General features: G+C 34.6%; 1 protein-coding gene across 3 annotated transcripts in view; it reads left to right on the top strand.

The window, feature by feature from the left end:
- CACNA2D1 (calcium voltage-gated channel auxiliary subunit alpha2delta 1) overlaps positions 1-15,871 on the top strand; it is a 542,050-nt gene that overhangs the window by 317,730 nt on the left and 208,449 nt on the right. The gene's annotated exons all lie outside the window — the stretch shown is intronic.

Below are 15,871 nucleotides of genomic sequence, written 5' to 3'. Positions count from 1 at the left end.
AAGACTAAATTTTCTAAAAATTTAATAGCATATGATGAAAATGAAAATAATCATTTATAAAAATGAGGTATGTAACTCAGAATTCCCTTTTTGTGCTCTCTGTCCCATTTTATTTGGACCACAAATAAATAAAATATACAACTTAACTAAGGTTATATTGAGAGTTGTTTGGGCTGCGTTGAGAATCTTTTGGATTGTGGCTTTCATAAATTGACATTAAAAAATATGCAGGTTTTAATTAGAGACAATTTGAATCTGAATCAGTGAATAGTTTTAATTTTTAAAAAATTCTTTTTGAAGTGTAGCTCAGTTAAATACATTTACTAAAACTAATGAAGTGTAGGCTACTAGTAATTTTTATTTGTTTCCAAAGCAATTATATTATTATTCAGGTGAAACAGTGCTTCTAAAATGTCTGAAATTAATCCCTTCATTTCTTCATCAGATGCTCTTCCTTTGTACTGCTAGCAAAACTACTTTTACAGACAGGTAGTACAAATTTAAACCATAAAATATTGTGATTTTTTATCTTAGTTAAATAAAATGAATGAGATTTGACTATATTAATGAAAGGTAACAGTGGTTGATGTAGAACAGCTAAATTATGCTGTAGTAAAGAGATTGGTAGATTGTATTTGGTAGGTGAAGAGGTTGATTTAAGCCAGTTTGAGAATGTTTCTATTTCATACATCAATCTTCAGGAACACAATTATTATTTTTCAGGGATAAATTAATATACTTTGACTTGACCTTTCAAGACAAAAAGAAAAAGTTTTACATACTTCTCCAGAAATACCTCAGAGACTTTCAAAAAAAAAAAAAAAAAAAGGGAAAATCTTTATTTTTATTTTTTGAGATTGAAAGTTGTTGCTTTTTAAGTTGTGTTGCATGTTCACAGGAGAAAATAACCAAACTAATTACTCACTAAAAAAAAAAAAAAAAACCAGTAAAGGCAACTACTAGGTCTTCTTGTATGACCTAAAGCCTGACAGTTACTCAGTGGAAATATTAAAATATATACATGGAAGGAATTCTAGAGACCATAGTGGTCAACCAACTCATCATTTTACATTTGAGGAACCAGAGTCTAAAGAAGAGCCATGTTGTCAACTAATTACTGTTTAAGGTCATTTATTGATTTAGCCATGTGTTCAGTAAATATTTCAAAAAAGCTTACTATGTGCCTATAGCACCTGGTCCCCTGCCCACTTCTCGGCACACAAAGCCTGCAGCTTCCTATTGCAAGCACCTGTAAATCTTGGCATGAAGATTTTCTTTGGTGGCAGGAATATGCGGGAGTGAATGCCCTCAACCAATAATGACTTAGATGTGTAGATAATACCTCAATGTACTCATTCTTTAGGTGTAATAATTTTGTGCTATACTCAATGTAATCTTCCCGAGGTCTCCAGTGAGACTAAGCTTCAGTTGTCCACTTGCTCTTTAATGCATCCTGTATTATTTCACCTCCCTGTCTCACCTGCCCACTCTGCTATTGGTGTTTCCTGAGGTCACCTCCGAAATTAATCTCTTGTAACTAAACCATAGACTTGGTGTCTACTGGGGAAGCAAACCCAAGGCAGTGTCAGAAACCTGTCCTCAAAGAGCTTGTATGTGAGAGATAAAGATAATGAAGCAGATGTTTCAACAACCTTGTGAAGGAGGCAGGCTTGTTCATTAGTAGGCACTGGCACCTAACGTGTGGTGGAGCTTGGGCTAGGTGTTGATCATAAAGATTACTGAGACATACATAGTCACTTCCCTCACCATTCTCAGACAAGTAAACAGACAAAGTATATTGTGGTAAGTGCATGGAATGAGGAAACGGTATAGCTCATCTTTGAACCAGGGTTTGGCTTATTTATCCCAAGCAACAAACCAGTGAGGTAACTACTATCATCCTCTCTGATTTATATAGGAGAAAATATCAGAAGGCGCTATAGGAGTTCTTAAGAGGGGTACCTAATTTTGACTTGAGGTCAGAGAGCTGGAGAAACCACAGCAAAAAAAAAAATCTTAGATGTACATGAGGAGTAGAAAGTAAGCGCCATCATGTCAGTCCTCTTCCACACATTGCTGGAAAAAAAAAAAAATTAGCATAGTATACTTGCTAAAATACCTCATGGCAAACAAACACAGAGGGCACGTGTTATTTGTGTAAAATTCCAGTAAGCCTCATACAGTATCCATACTAAACAATGATATATAAGTTTTAGCTGGTATTTATCTTCATTTAGAGGCTGAAACTCATTGTCTCAATAGTGTGAACTTGGAATGGAGAAAGGGTGGGAGACCCAAAAAGCAACATGATACAAGGTTAAATAAATTGTTACCAATTTATTATTAAAAAAAAAAAAAAAACATACCTATTGCGTATCTAAGAAATTATATAAGGTTTAAATGATATGATATATGTAAATGTCTATCCCATATTGGACACATAATACATGTCTCCTATCCTCTCCCTTCTTTGTCATCCTATATAGCCCCTCAAGCACAATAAAAGATGAGTTAAAATGATGTAGTGGTTACCAACTTTATAGTCTTTGAGGCTCTGATTTTGGCTAGATTATTTTTCTCTCAGTAATTCATTGGCCATAGTGTAAGTCTTTATATTTTGTCTTAGTATGATAATTTTCTGAAGCTGATAATGATTAATTTGGAAAGACGGTGCTAGTATTACCATTGGACAAACACAACCCTGTTGGGGGGACGTCTTATATTGTTAGGATCAAGAGCTGTTAACTTTGATCATGAGTCAAGAAGATCTGTGGGTTTACTAAGTCAATAGAAAGAAACAGAAAATGAAATATTTTGGTGGCTTCAATTTTAATATTTTAGATGATTATACCCAAAGCTTCATTGGAGATACAGACTAAAGGAGATTGATTAAAGAAAGTTCTTCAACATTATGGATGTGTTTGTTCAATTATGGACTGAGGTTCCTGGGAGATTTGGTGCCTGAAGAAAATAATATATTCATCTTTTCATACTATTGCTTCTAACCTTCAGTTTAAATCATATATTTATCACCAAATAAATCTTACAGGCAAATTCCTGTTAAAGCTTATCAGATGAAGACATAAAATGGAATAGCTCTTAATGTTTGATAGGAATTGCTTTCCTTCGAAGTTCAAGAACCAAGAAACTCAAATTACAGTCCACATGAAATTCCTTCTTGATTTCCTATAATCAGAAGTGGTTTATATTTTAACTTATCTTAGGCTTTTTTTTTTAAGCTACATACTTTTTCTCTACTGTCGTGCATAGTTGTATGTGCACACACATGTGAGGGTATTGCGGTTTTTTATCTATAATTTTTAATAGTTTCTTATAGGCCTATGATATCAATTCATTCATTCATTGATCCATTCAATAGCAGTTCATACAATATTTCAGACACAGTGCCAGTGTTGGGTATATGAAAAACACGACAGTCTTCACTCAAACTGGATAATTTAACCTTCTCCTCTATTTTTTTGGTTGTTGTTAATTTACTTTATTTTACTTAGAAGTAATGAACATTCACTTTAGGTGAATATTACAAATTTTTCTTTTGTCTAGAAATTGGATATTTCCAATTGTATCATCAGCTTCATAGTTCAGCTTGGGGTTGAGTACATTAAGCATCTTTGTAATTAGGTAATTAATCACAGTGAAGACACATTGATCTATTTTTCTGTGACTACTGTTCTTGAAGGCTTTGTTATTTTGGTTGGCCAATGTTCTAGCCCAATTGTTAACCAATACTTTAATTTGCAATCTCCATAGTGGCAACTTAAAAAAATAAATAAATAACTATAGCTATAATACTGCACATATTTTATTATTATGGTTATATGCTATATGATGAATTAATGTTAAAAAAAAAAGTATGCTAATAGTAGCAGAAGTAAGCTTATAACAGACCCAAATTGTTTTTCAGGTTTGATTTTCTTCCAGGAAGCTAAAAAAATAAGCGTTAAATTAAATACACATTTGAATGTAGATTATAAGGCAATTTTTTAAAAAGCAGATAAAAACAAATGAATGCATCTCTGAGAAGTAGGTTATCCCTACATTTGTATTAACAGTGCAAGGGAGGAATAAAGTACTTGCTTGGGAATAAGAAAACCTGTGCTCTACTCGTTTTAATCACTGTTAGTCATAGTTTTCCATTACATAAAATTAAGATTGATATTATCTAAGTCACTTTACTTTTAACAATCGAGATTCTCAAATAAAGGACATGTATTTAGGTATCTAAAGTTATCTAAGACAGCAGGTTGGCATGTGGACAAAGCTTGATACACATTTAATCTTAGGAATGAATGCTAAGAGTTCAGAGAAAGAATGGATTATTTGTGTATTTCCATTATAACTCATAGTTCATTAAACAGCTCCTTAGTAATAGTTTCACAGTTTCATCTTCTTTAATAGACACTTTAATACTCAGGCATGTGATTAAATTTTACAAGTTATTCAATTCTTTATCATGCAACTAATTTCAAAAGGCTAGTGAAGAGGTAATATAAAGAAATTGGTGGAATTTTTTTTTTAAATTGTAATTACTTGCTGATATACTAATCACTGACTGGTCTTCCTTGTAGCCATATGGATATTATCCTAACACTGATAGTGTTGTACTTCAGGATAGATCTTGAAATGTTCTTTTTGAGGACAAGTGCATCGCCATTCCCCTTTAATTTGTCATTCCCAGCACATTGACCATATGATTGTCCAGTTCAAAATGGCCAATACCAGTCCATTTCAGCTCACTACTGCCTAGGCTATCAATCTTTATGCATTCCATTTCATTTTTGATGACTTCCAATTTTCCAAGATTCGTGCTTTGTATATTTCATGCTCTGAATATTAGTGGATGTTTGCAACTGGTTCTTCTCATCTTGAGTTGTGCCACATGAACAAATGAATGCCCCTAAAGCTTTACTCCAACTCTATTTAAGGAGGCAGCTCTTAAAGACCCTGCTCTAAGGAAGTAGCTCTTCAGCCATCTTATGAGTGCCTTCCATCCTGAAGTGCTCTTCTTCCAACACTGCATCAGTCAATGTTTTGTTGATACTCATAAGATTTTCACTGGCCAATTTGTTCAGAAGTAGACCACTGGGTCCTTCTTCCTAGTCTCCCTTAATCTGGAAGCTCCACTGAACCTGTCCACCATGGGTGACCTGCTAGTATTTGAAATACCAGTAGCATGGCTCCCAGCATCACAGCAACACGCAAGCCCCCACAGTACGACAAACTGACGGAAGTGTCAACTACTAATGCCAAAGATGAGGAAACTGAAGATTTTTACCAACTTCTGTAGTCTGAAATTGATCAAACATGAAATCAAGATGTGTTGATAATTAGTGGTGACTGAAATGTGAAAGTTGGAAACAAAGAAGAAGGATCTGTAGTGGGAAAATATGGCCTTGGTGATAGAAATGACACCAGAAATTACATGATAGAATTTTGCAAGACCATTGACTTATTCATTACAAATACCTTTTTCCAACAACGTAAACTGCAACTACACACGTGGACCTCACCAGATGGAAAACAAACGAATCAAATTGACTACATCTTTGGAAAGAGACTATGGAAATGTTCAATATCATCAGTCGGAACAAGGCTGGGGCCAACTGTGGAACAGACCATCAGTTGCTCATATGCAAGTTCAGGTTGAAGATGAAGAAAATTAAAATAAGTTCACAAGAACGAAAATATGACCTAGAGTGTATCACACCTGAATTTAGAGACCATCTCAAGAACACATTTGATGCATTGAACACTAATGACTGAAGACCAGAAGAGTCGTGGGATGACATCAAGGACATCATACATGCAGAAGGCTAAAGGTCATTAAAAAGGCCAGAATTGATGTCAGAAGAGACTCTGAAACTTGCTCTTGAACATCAAGTAGCTAAAGTGAAAGGAAGAAATGATGAAGTGAAAGAACTGAATGGAAAATTTCAAAAGGCAATCGAGAAGACAGACTAAAATATGATAGTGAAATATGCAAAGACCTAGAGTTAGAAAATAAAAAAAAAAGGCCTGCAAAAAAAATTTAAGCCTTGAGTTGCTGTATTGAAGAATTCTATGGGAAAATATTGAATGGCACAGGAAACGTCAAAAGAAGATGAAAGGAATATACAGTGTCACTATACCAAAAAGAATTGGTCAACATGCAGCCATTTCAGGAGGTAGTATATCATCAAGAACCAATAGTAGGAAGGAAGGTAGGTAGGTAGGCAGGAAGAAGTCCAAGCTGCACTGAAAGCGTTGGTGAAAAAAAGACTCCAGGAACTGAGGGAATACCAGTTGAGATGTTTCAACAAATGAAAGCAACACCGGAAGTGCTCGCTCATCTATGCCAAGAAATTTGGAAGACAGCTACCTGGCCAATCGATTGGAAGAGACCTGTATTTGTGCCCATTCCAAAGAAAGGTGGTCCAGCAGACTGGAAATTTTCAAAAAATACCATTAATATTACACACAAGTAAAATTTTGCTGATGATGATTCAAAAGTGGCTGCAGTAGTACATTGACTGGGAACTGCCAGAAACTCAAACCAGATTCAGAAGAGGATGTGGAATGAAGGATACCATTTTTGATGTCAGATTTATCTTGGCTGAATGCAGAGAATACCAGAAAGATGTTTACCTGTGTTTGACTGACTACACAGAGACATTCAACTGTGTGAATCATAACAAATTATGGGTAATATTACAAAGAATGGGAATTCTAGAGCACTTAATTGTGCTCATGCAGAACTTGTACATAGACCAAGAGGCAGTCAGTCGAAGAGAACAAGTGGATACTGTGTGGTTTATAATCAGGAAAGGTGTGCTTCGGGGTTGTTTCATTTCGTCATACTTACTCAATCTGTATGCTGAGCAAATAGTCTGAGAAGCTTGACTGTATGGAGGAGAACACGGCATCAGGACTGGAGAAAGACTTACTAACAATCTTCCATATGCAGTTGACACAATCTTGCTTGCTGAAAGTAAAGAGGACTTGAAGCACTTATTGATGGAGATCAAAGACTATAGCCTTCAGTATGGATTACACCTCGAAATAAAACAAAAATCCTTACAACTGTACCAATAAGCAGCATCGTGATAAAGAAAAGATTGAAGTTGTCAAGGATTTCACTTTTCTTGGATACACAATCAACACCCATGGAAGCAACAGTCAAGAAATCAAAGGACGTATTATTACATTGTGCACATCTGCTGCAAAAGACCTCTTTGATGTATTAAAAAAGCAAAAATGTCACTTTGAGGACTAAGGTGCATCTGTACCAAGCCGTGGTATTTTCAGTCACCTCACATGTATGCAAAAGCTGGGCAATGGATAAAGAAGACCAGATAAGAACTGACACTTATGAATATTGAATATACCATGGACTTCCAGAAGAGCTAACAAATCTGTCTTGAAAGAAGTACAGCCAGAATAGTCCGTAGAAGCTAGGATGGTGAGATTTCATCTCACATTTCTTGTACATGTTATCAGGAGGGCGCATTCCTTGGAGAAGGACATCATGCTTGGTAAAATAGAGGGTCAGCAAAAAAAGGAAGACTCTCAAAAAGATGGACTGACATAGTGGTGCAACAATGGGCTCCATCATAGCAAAGATTGTAAGGATGGTGTAGGCTGGGGCAGTGTTTTGTTTTGTTGTACATAGGGTTGGTATGAGTAGGAACTAACTTGATGGCACCTAACAACAAAAGTATACTAATCACAAAATATTAGGTTGACACTGCATGCTATTTCGACCTTTAGTTCATTAGAGAAGTTTTAGAAAAATATTTAGATGGTTTTTCTGTACATATGAGCTAAGAAAATTTTGATCTCTTGGTTTCTTTGAGGGTTTTTTTCTAATTTGTTAATTTATGCTTGTATTTTGAATTTTAGAGAATAGTATTAATTTTATGGCAAACACATTTGAATTTTTATTCATCAGATCTTTCTCATGTTATGCAAGCCATCTAAATCTGATTAAAGAGAAGGTGGTCACAAAGGTACAAAAAGGGATGACAAAATCTTTTAGGAAGCAGGAGGAACTAGTATTCAGGACACATATAAAGGAATGGGGTTTAGAACAGTTGATGTTCTCATAATTCCACTAATACAAAATAAAGATTAAGAAAACACTATTGATTGTTAATAACATGAAACTAGAATGAGAAAAGCATTGCAAGGAGCATATTATTTGTATTAGTACCATCAGTTGGAAGAGTAAGAACTCTAATTTTAACTAACTTAAGAAAAATAAATAAATTATTGGTCCTATACCCAATGGAGCCCTCATGGCACAGTGGGTAACTGTTTGGCTGCTAACCGAAAGATTGGCAATTCGAATCTACCAACTGCTCCTTGGAAACCCTATGGAGCAGCTCTACTCTGTCCTATTGGGTCACAATTAGTCAGAATCGACTCAACTGCAATAGATTATAACCAATACCCAAGCCATGGTGTTTTCAGTTGCCTCATATGCATGGGAAAACTGGGTAACGAATAAGGAAAACTGAATAAGCATTGATGCCTTTGAATTATGGTGTTGGCGAAGAATATTGAATATACTATGGACTGCCAGAAGAATGAATAAATCTGTCTTGAAAGAAGTACAACCAGAATACTCCTTAGAAGAGAGGATGGCGAAACTTCATCTTACGTACTTTGGACATGTTATCAGGAGGGACTGGAGAAAGATATCGTCCTTGGTAAAGTAGACAGTCAGTAAAAGAGAGGAAGACCCTTATGAGATGATTGACACAGAGGCTGCAATGAGGGGATCAAGCACAGCAGCGATTGTGAGGATGATACAGGACCGGGCAGTGTTTCATTTTGTTGTACATGGGGTCACTATGAGCTGGAATTGACTCAATGAGCCCTAACAACGACATAACCAAGAAACTTAAAGTTGTAGGCAGCCTCTGGTGTGACAGAATTCAGGCTTTAGATCTGGTCATGGGTCTTGCTCTGTGTTGCCTCTCTGTATTTTGATTTACTTTGAAATTTGCTCTGTGTGGCAGGAAAGATGACCTCTGACAACCTCCAGTTCTTATTTTTGTTTTCCATTTTGTAAGCCAAGAAGTCTTTTATTGTCTGGCTCTATCAAGTGATTAGAGGAAAGAACTGACTGGCTCAGACTTGGCAACAAAACTACCCTGGACCTATTAGCATGGCCATAGGAATAGAGGAATGGAATATGATCATTTAGGTAGTTGTTAATTTCCGTGGTCAGTAAAGTGGGGTAGTGTGATTTTCCAGCCAAACAGAACTTTTTGATTGGATTAAGGGAAAAACAGTTTCCCAAGAGCAGCAGAGTTTCTCAACAGAAAAAAAAAAAAAAAAAAAATTACAAAGCAAAGTAAATCCACATGTTTATTATAGTTTTTAAAAAGTTGAGTGCTATCAACTCATTCTATGTGAGGGCTGCTTGTGTAATTTACTCTAGAAAGGTTCCACAGCTTGTGTGTTGAAATGAACACACAAACTTTTGGTTTAAAACTAGAGTTTTTCTAAGAAGAGTGAAGGAGGACTGATGTGGAAAGGAGATGAGGGATTGGAAAGAGAGTGCTTACAATAACAGAAAAGTTTGGAGCACAGCAAAATATTTTCTTGAGAGGATGCATACACCAAAAATTAAAATAAAACCCAAGCCCGTTGCCGTCGAGTGGTTTCTTACTCACAGCGACCCTATAGGACAGTGTAGAACTGCCCTCTAGGGTTTCCAGGGAGCAGCTGGTGGATTCAAACTGCTGACCTTTTGGTTAGCAGCGGAGCTCTTAACCACTACACCACCAACGCTCAACCTAATAATTTAATTACCATTTACTTTGGGTTTTTATAAATTATGTCATTTAGTTTATCAGATTAAATAAACAAAAACTATTATTCCCATTTCTTTTCCACTCTGCTATATAGTCTTCATAGAGAGAAGCTAAATAGATTCACATACTGACTTATCTAAGAAACTAGAATTATAATAATTTACTTTGATTTATGTTTAAGTACCAGATAAAGTTCTAGACATATTCAGTGAATATCTATCCCAATTTTTCTTTTTAAATGTATATAATAGTAGTTGCTACCATTTGTGGGGCATATATAGTGTGCCACACACTAATGCTTAACACTTTCCATCAATTGTCTCATTTACTATCTCTTGTGACATAATATAAATGCAAGTGTGTCATATGTCTTCAGAACATTAATCTGGTAAAGTTGATCCTAGATGGACCCATCAACCCAGCAAAAAAAATACCTATCTTTATTTTTCCCTTTTATCTTCATGAAGTGTATACTTACTTAACATGCTCACTTGTTCCAAACATTAAACAAATAAAAATACTTCTTTTAAGGACCACTGTCTTTAGTTTATTGCTCCAACTGCTTTTAGCTGTCTTTGGAAACATTCACTTGTATTCTCATCTGACCTTCCTATTCTCTTCCCCCACCACATGGTCGCAACCACACACACACACCACGCACGCTCATATTCCTAACTTCTTTTATTTGCACATGGCTATGGTGCTGCTAGTTGACTCAACTCATGCACAGCAGTTGACTTGGACACAATCAATAGCTTTAGTTGTTTAAATTGCTAAAAGGATACATTAATGAGAAAATTTGAGTTATAAAGTGATTTGAGCTAAACAGTGTGGATCCTGTCAGGCAGGAATCATTAACATAAATCCTTTTTATTAAAGAATACCCTGATGTTCAGTGGATTGACTTCATATTTGGAGCTGAAGAGTGATAAAAATGGCAATAAGAATGAGAAAAAGAAGTGACATTAGTAGAAAATACAGTTGCCCAAAATTTGGTAGACTGTGGATCACCTGCAGAGCCAAGTGGATAGCCAAGAAAAGGGAATTAGTAAATTGGACAAGCAGTTAATGTCTACATGAATTTTCAATGTGTCATATTTTTCAGTTGTCAACTATAAAATCCTAATTTTCTGTTCCAATATTTAAGTCTTATCCCTGGCAACATATGGAAGCTTTATACTTATGTTTCAGGTTTTTAGCATAAACTATTCATCAGAGATCAGCTTTTATAGGAAAGTGACATGCAAGGGACTGTCACTCACAATATACATTTTTAAGATGAAATGATCTATTTGCGTAGATTTAATTCCTGACTCCCAATAGACACTGGGAGACTAAAGTAATTTATCTCTCAACTTGCTGGGGGATGTTTTAAATTTCAGTAAGCCTGTATATTATATTACCCCCCAAAAAAACCATTGCATGGACCATTTCAGTAAATTTGTTTCTAGGAGATAATAAATAAACTACTTGGTTACAGTACAGAAATGGAACAATGTTTTTGTCATCTGGTAGTGCTTAAATTATGAAAAATAGCTCTCTAAAGGTTTAACTAATCTGTAAATCTTTAGGAGCCCAGGTGGCACCACAGTTAAGCACTTGGCTGCTAACCAAATGATTGGTGGTTCAAACCCACCAGTGGCTTCATGGGAGAAAGACCTGATGCTCTGCTCCTGTAAGATTACAGCTTAGAAAACCTTATGGGGCCATTCTACTTAGTCACATGGGGTCACTGTAAGTCGAAAATTGACTCGTTGGCACCTCACAACAACAATAATCCATAAATCTAGCTTGAGACTGTTGTTCTCTTTATCCTATCATAAACTAAAAAAACAAACCCAGTGCCGTCGAGTCAATTCCGTCCCATAGCAACCCTACAGGACAGAGTAGAAGTGCCTCATAGCGTTTCCAAGGAGCGCCTGGCGGATTCGAACTTCTGACCCTTTGGTTAGCAGCCGTAGCACTTCACCACTACACCACCAGGGTTTCCTATCCTATCATACTGCACGGGATACACTGAAACTCACTGAAAATCTCTATTTTGATGAAATACATTAAAAGAATAAGTTTAATAATTGTTTAATAATTTGCATACAAATTTAACCATAAGGATAATTAAAAAAAGACTCAATTCTATAATTTGGGGACATCGTAATCAATGTACTATAGTTTTAATCAAGGTGTTGATTGATACTGGTATAATTTTCTGGAGAAGGGATGAGGGAAAAGAAATTTGACTGATACTTTTACCTCTCCTGCTGTAATTTCCCCCCAAAGCAATGTTACTATTTTTGCAACATTTCCTGCCCTGGATATATATTTTTAAATCACAGAATTCATTTTAACCAGATCTTATTTCTCTGAAAACATGGCAACATAGAAGTTGGTCTAATTTGGTGTGAATTACCGTTCATTCTTGCAAATTATCCTTTATCGCAATCCTTTTAACATTGGTTCTGCCCTTATTTTTCATGCTTCAGTAATTTGAGGATTTGCTCTATTGCAGACCGATTTAGTTTAACATAGCTGCACACATCTCAGTATATATTTTTAAATAGCTATAAATGAATGCGATATAAAAATACGAGTTACTGCTTCATGAAATTATGATTTTTCTCAAAGTTATACTTAAAATCATTCCTGAGCCAAATAATTCTGAAACTGTCTAAACAAAAATCACAGTTAAACAAGTCATTGCAATTTTCTTTAAGAAAGTATGATTAACAGAGACTGGAAAATTTATGTTTATACAGTTATATAAATTAAGTGCTCTATGAATATTTGCCATTTATTTTAATGTCATACTGCCAAATAGACAGATGGGGTTACTGATTATATGGAAAGTTACAGTTCCCCCAAATTATGATACTCTATATGGATTTATCCCTACTAACTGTGATCCATTGAGCTTCTCTGTCAAGTAAAATAAGAGAATACTGAAATGTGTATATTACTAATGCAAAGTTTGGGGTTTTAGAAAGGAAAGTACATTTCTAAAATCAAAGTTAAAAAAAAAAGCTCCTAAGTCAAAAGCAAATGTCACATTTATTGGTGACGAAATTTAGATTTGAGACTGAATGTAAATCAGTTGCACATTTCACTAAGGCCTGTGTTCTCCTATTAAAATGTGACAGCCTGTCTAACTCACATGTTTAAGTGTTTGTAGGTTTTTTTTTCTATAGTCACATTTTTGTTCTTCCTTACATTTATATTTTGATCTTGTAAGAAATTAAAAAAAAAAAACTTTTTTTTTTTTTTAAGAAATAAACATTGTATTGAGAAAGAGCTTTTATAAAATTGGAAATATAAAATTCCCAGTTACGAGAAGGAATATGGTTGTTGACATGCAGTCTGAACTTCTACCTAATGTATTTCTTTCAGTTTGAGTAAAAGGAAAAAAAAATAAGTTTTTGGACTTATATAGCATCCCAAATTCAGAGATCCTTGCACAAATGCATATTTCCAACAAGTGTTAGAAACAACTTACATTTTCCAAAAGAAAAGCTATGTGATAGAGCTTTATATAAAATGTAAAAAACGAAAAAAATAGGAAATTCTCAAATAAATTTAGATTTTCTTTATTTTATTTCAAATACCATTTATCTGAGCAAAATATAAATTCTTGGTTTAAGTGAAAAGTAGCATTTCTTTATCATACCTGGGCCATCTTCTGACATTGTATACAATATGCTCTTAATGTTAAATTTAAAAAAATAAATTTTGTTTGTTAGGTGTGACTGTGTATCACAAACAGAAAATAAATTTAGTCCAATTAGCTGTAGTACCATGAACTGAGTTTAATCCTAGACATAAGTTGTTATATATAATTGCTCTGCATCTGTTATTTTACCTAAAGGGTAGGGGTGTATATGTTTCATTTATTTTGTGTCACTCTTGGCACAGCTGTATGTGCATATAGGTATTTAATAAATGTCTGTTGAAAATGACGATGCTCAACCACTTAAAATATGATGTAGTTTCACCTTGTTTTCTACATATTCAAATTCTGTAAATATAAGTAAGGGGGTGGCAGAAATGAGTCTAAAATGAAGATAAACTTAATCAGTGTTGCAACTTTTACTTCAATACACATTATAAAATGAAATTTGTCTCCTAAGTACAAATTACAGAGTTGTAAGAGAGATCAATAAACTGATAATTAGATTTGTGTCCCAGGTGGATTAAGAAGATTCTCTTCCTTTCTGGTTTTGTTTTAACTCTGTTGCAAAGCTATTGCTATGAGAAATGTTTCAGAAAATTAGAACTTTTATGCATGTTGAAGTTCTCCAGCTACTTCTTAGTTCTTTTTATTTTTTTTTCAAATTAATGAAATGGTAATTTTAACAGTTCTATAGATTCTAAATGAAATAAATTTAAAGTCATGGATTACATTTAGTATTATGAATCATGTATTCCCACATTTATCTGTACATCATGTCTTAGTTATCTAGTACTGTTATAACAGAAATACCACAAGTAGATGGCTTTAGAAAAGAGAAGTTTATTTCCTCACAGTGAAGTAGGCTAAAAACCCAAATTCATGGTGTCAGCTCCAGGGGAAGGCTTTATCTTTTCTGTCAGCCTTCTCATTTGTCCCCCTGCCTCTCTGCTCGCTTCTTTCTTTTATATCTCAAGAGATTGTCTCAAGACACAATCCAGTCTTGTAGACTGAGTCCTGCCTCATTACCACAACTACCGCCCATCCTCACCCATTAACATCATAGAGGCAGGATTTACAACATATACTTAAATCACACAATACCAGGAATCATGGCCCAGCCAAATTGATACACACATTTTTTGGAGGACATAATTCAATCCATGACACATCAGCTATATAATTGTTTGTTACTGGCCTATATAGAGACCTCTGTTCTATGGCTCTTTAGTCCCATCGTACCTTTTTCACACAAAAAAGGGGAAAGGGATCTGGGGCAAATAAGTTTGGAAAACAGAATGAAATATATTTTGCTCTTGAAGATTTGTAATGTACATTCATGCACTGAAGGGCCTGTGAATTCCTTCCTGCTGAAAAGAGACAATTTTAACTTTGTGTAACTCACTGTTTTCTAAGGTCATATGACCCTGGAATGCAATTGCCAATGAAACATTTATTAATATTATTAATATCTTGAAGAGATGGTGATTTTTTTTTGGGGGGGTGGATACTTTGAGAAGTACTACTAATTTAGTGAACTTTTTGTCAAGTAATCTTCCTTTGTTTCTTTTTATTTTTACATATTATGTGTTTACTTTTTATAAAATTTTAGATTATCTGTGTTTGGAGAGGTTTCAGAGTCACAGAAGAATACATCATTACCTAGTGCTCAAACTGCTCCTGAAGACACGATGAAAATTGACTATATCTCCAGTCAATTCATGAGGAGAAGAAAGGAAAGGGAAATCATTCTAAGTGGATTATTTTTACATTGCATAGACCTAGCCTCAGATGTACAGAGAACAGGAATTTTAAACTCCATGCCGGTCATTTTATTCATCTCTTTCCCACTTCCCCTCTGTAACATAATGTATGTCTATAATTTATATTTATGGCATATTTTGGCAACATTGATGGCTCGCCGACTTGTCCATGTATATTTATTCTTGCTACAGAGCCAAAACTAATTTACCACTTTGCTAGAATATGAGATCATTAATATGTTAGATAATCTGATAGTTTTTTGCTCTCTAAATTCACACTCTAAATCTCTTATCTGCATATATTCACATTTCTTCAAGAATAACTTCAACATTGAGATATATGTGTATAAATCCATAAGTCTTAACAAGTAACTTATCTTACACACTGCTTGAATTATCCTTTATATCATTTAATGGTTTAGGTACATATGTTATTTATTTGCATTGGGAGTTCATAACTTTTTTTTCCTTGAAGAAATGGTTCCCTGAACTATGCTGGGATCTTTTTCCTCAGTACAATATACACTTTTCTAATATCATTGCTATACAGTTTTAGTATGTTCTTAGAAAATATTGGCTACATCTATATGAATCCTTGTGGAATATATTGTGAAAAGATATTATAAAGG

Source organism: Elephas maximus, chromosome 8, assembly GCF_024166365.1.
Source record: "Elephas maximus indicus isolate mEleMax1 chromosome 8, mEleMax1 primary haplotype, whole genome shotgun sequence".
In the NCBI taxonomy this organism is placed as follows: domain Eukaryota; kingdom Metazoa; phylum Chordata; class Mammalia; order Proboscidea; family Elephantidae; genus Elephas; species Elephas maximus.
This window is presented reverse-complemented; position numbering and strand designations above follow the sequence as displayed.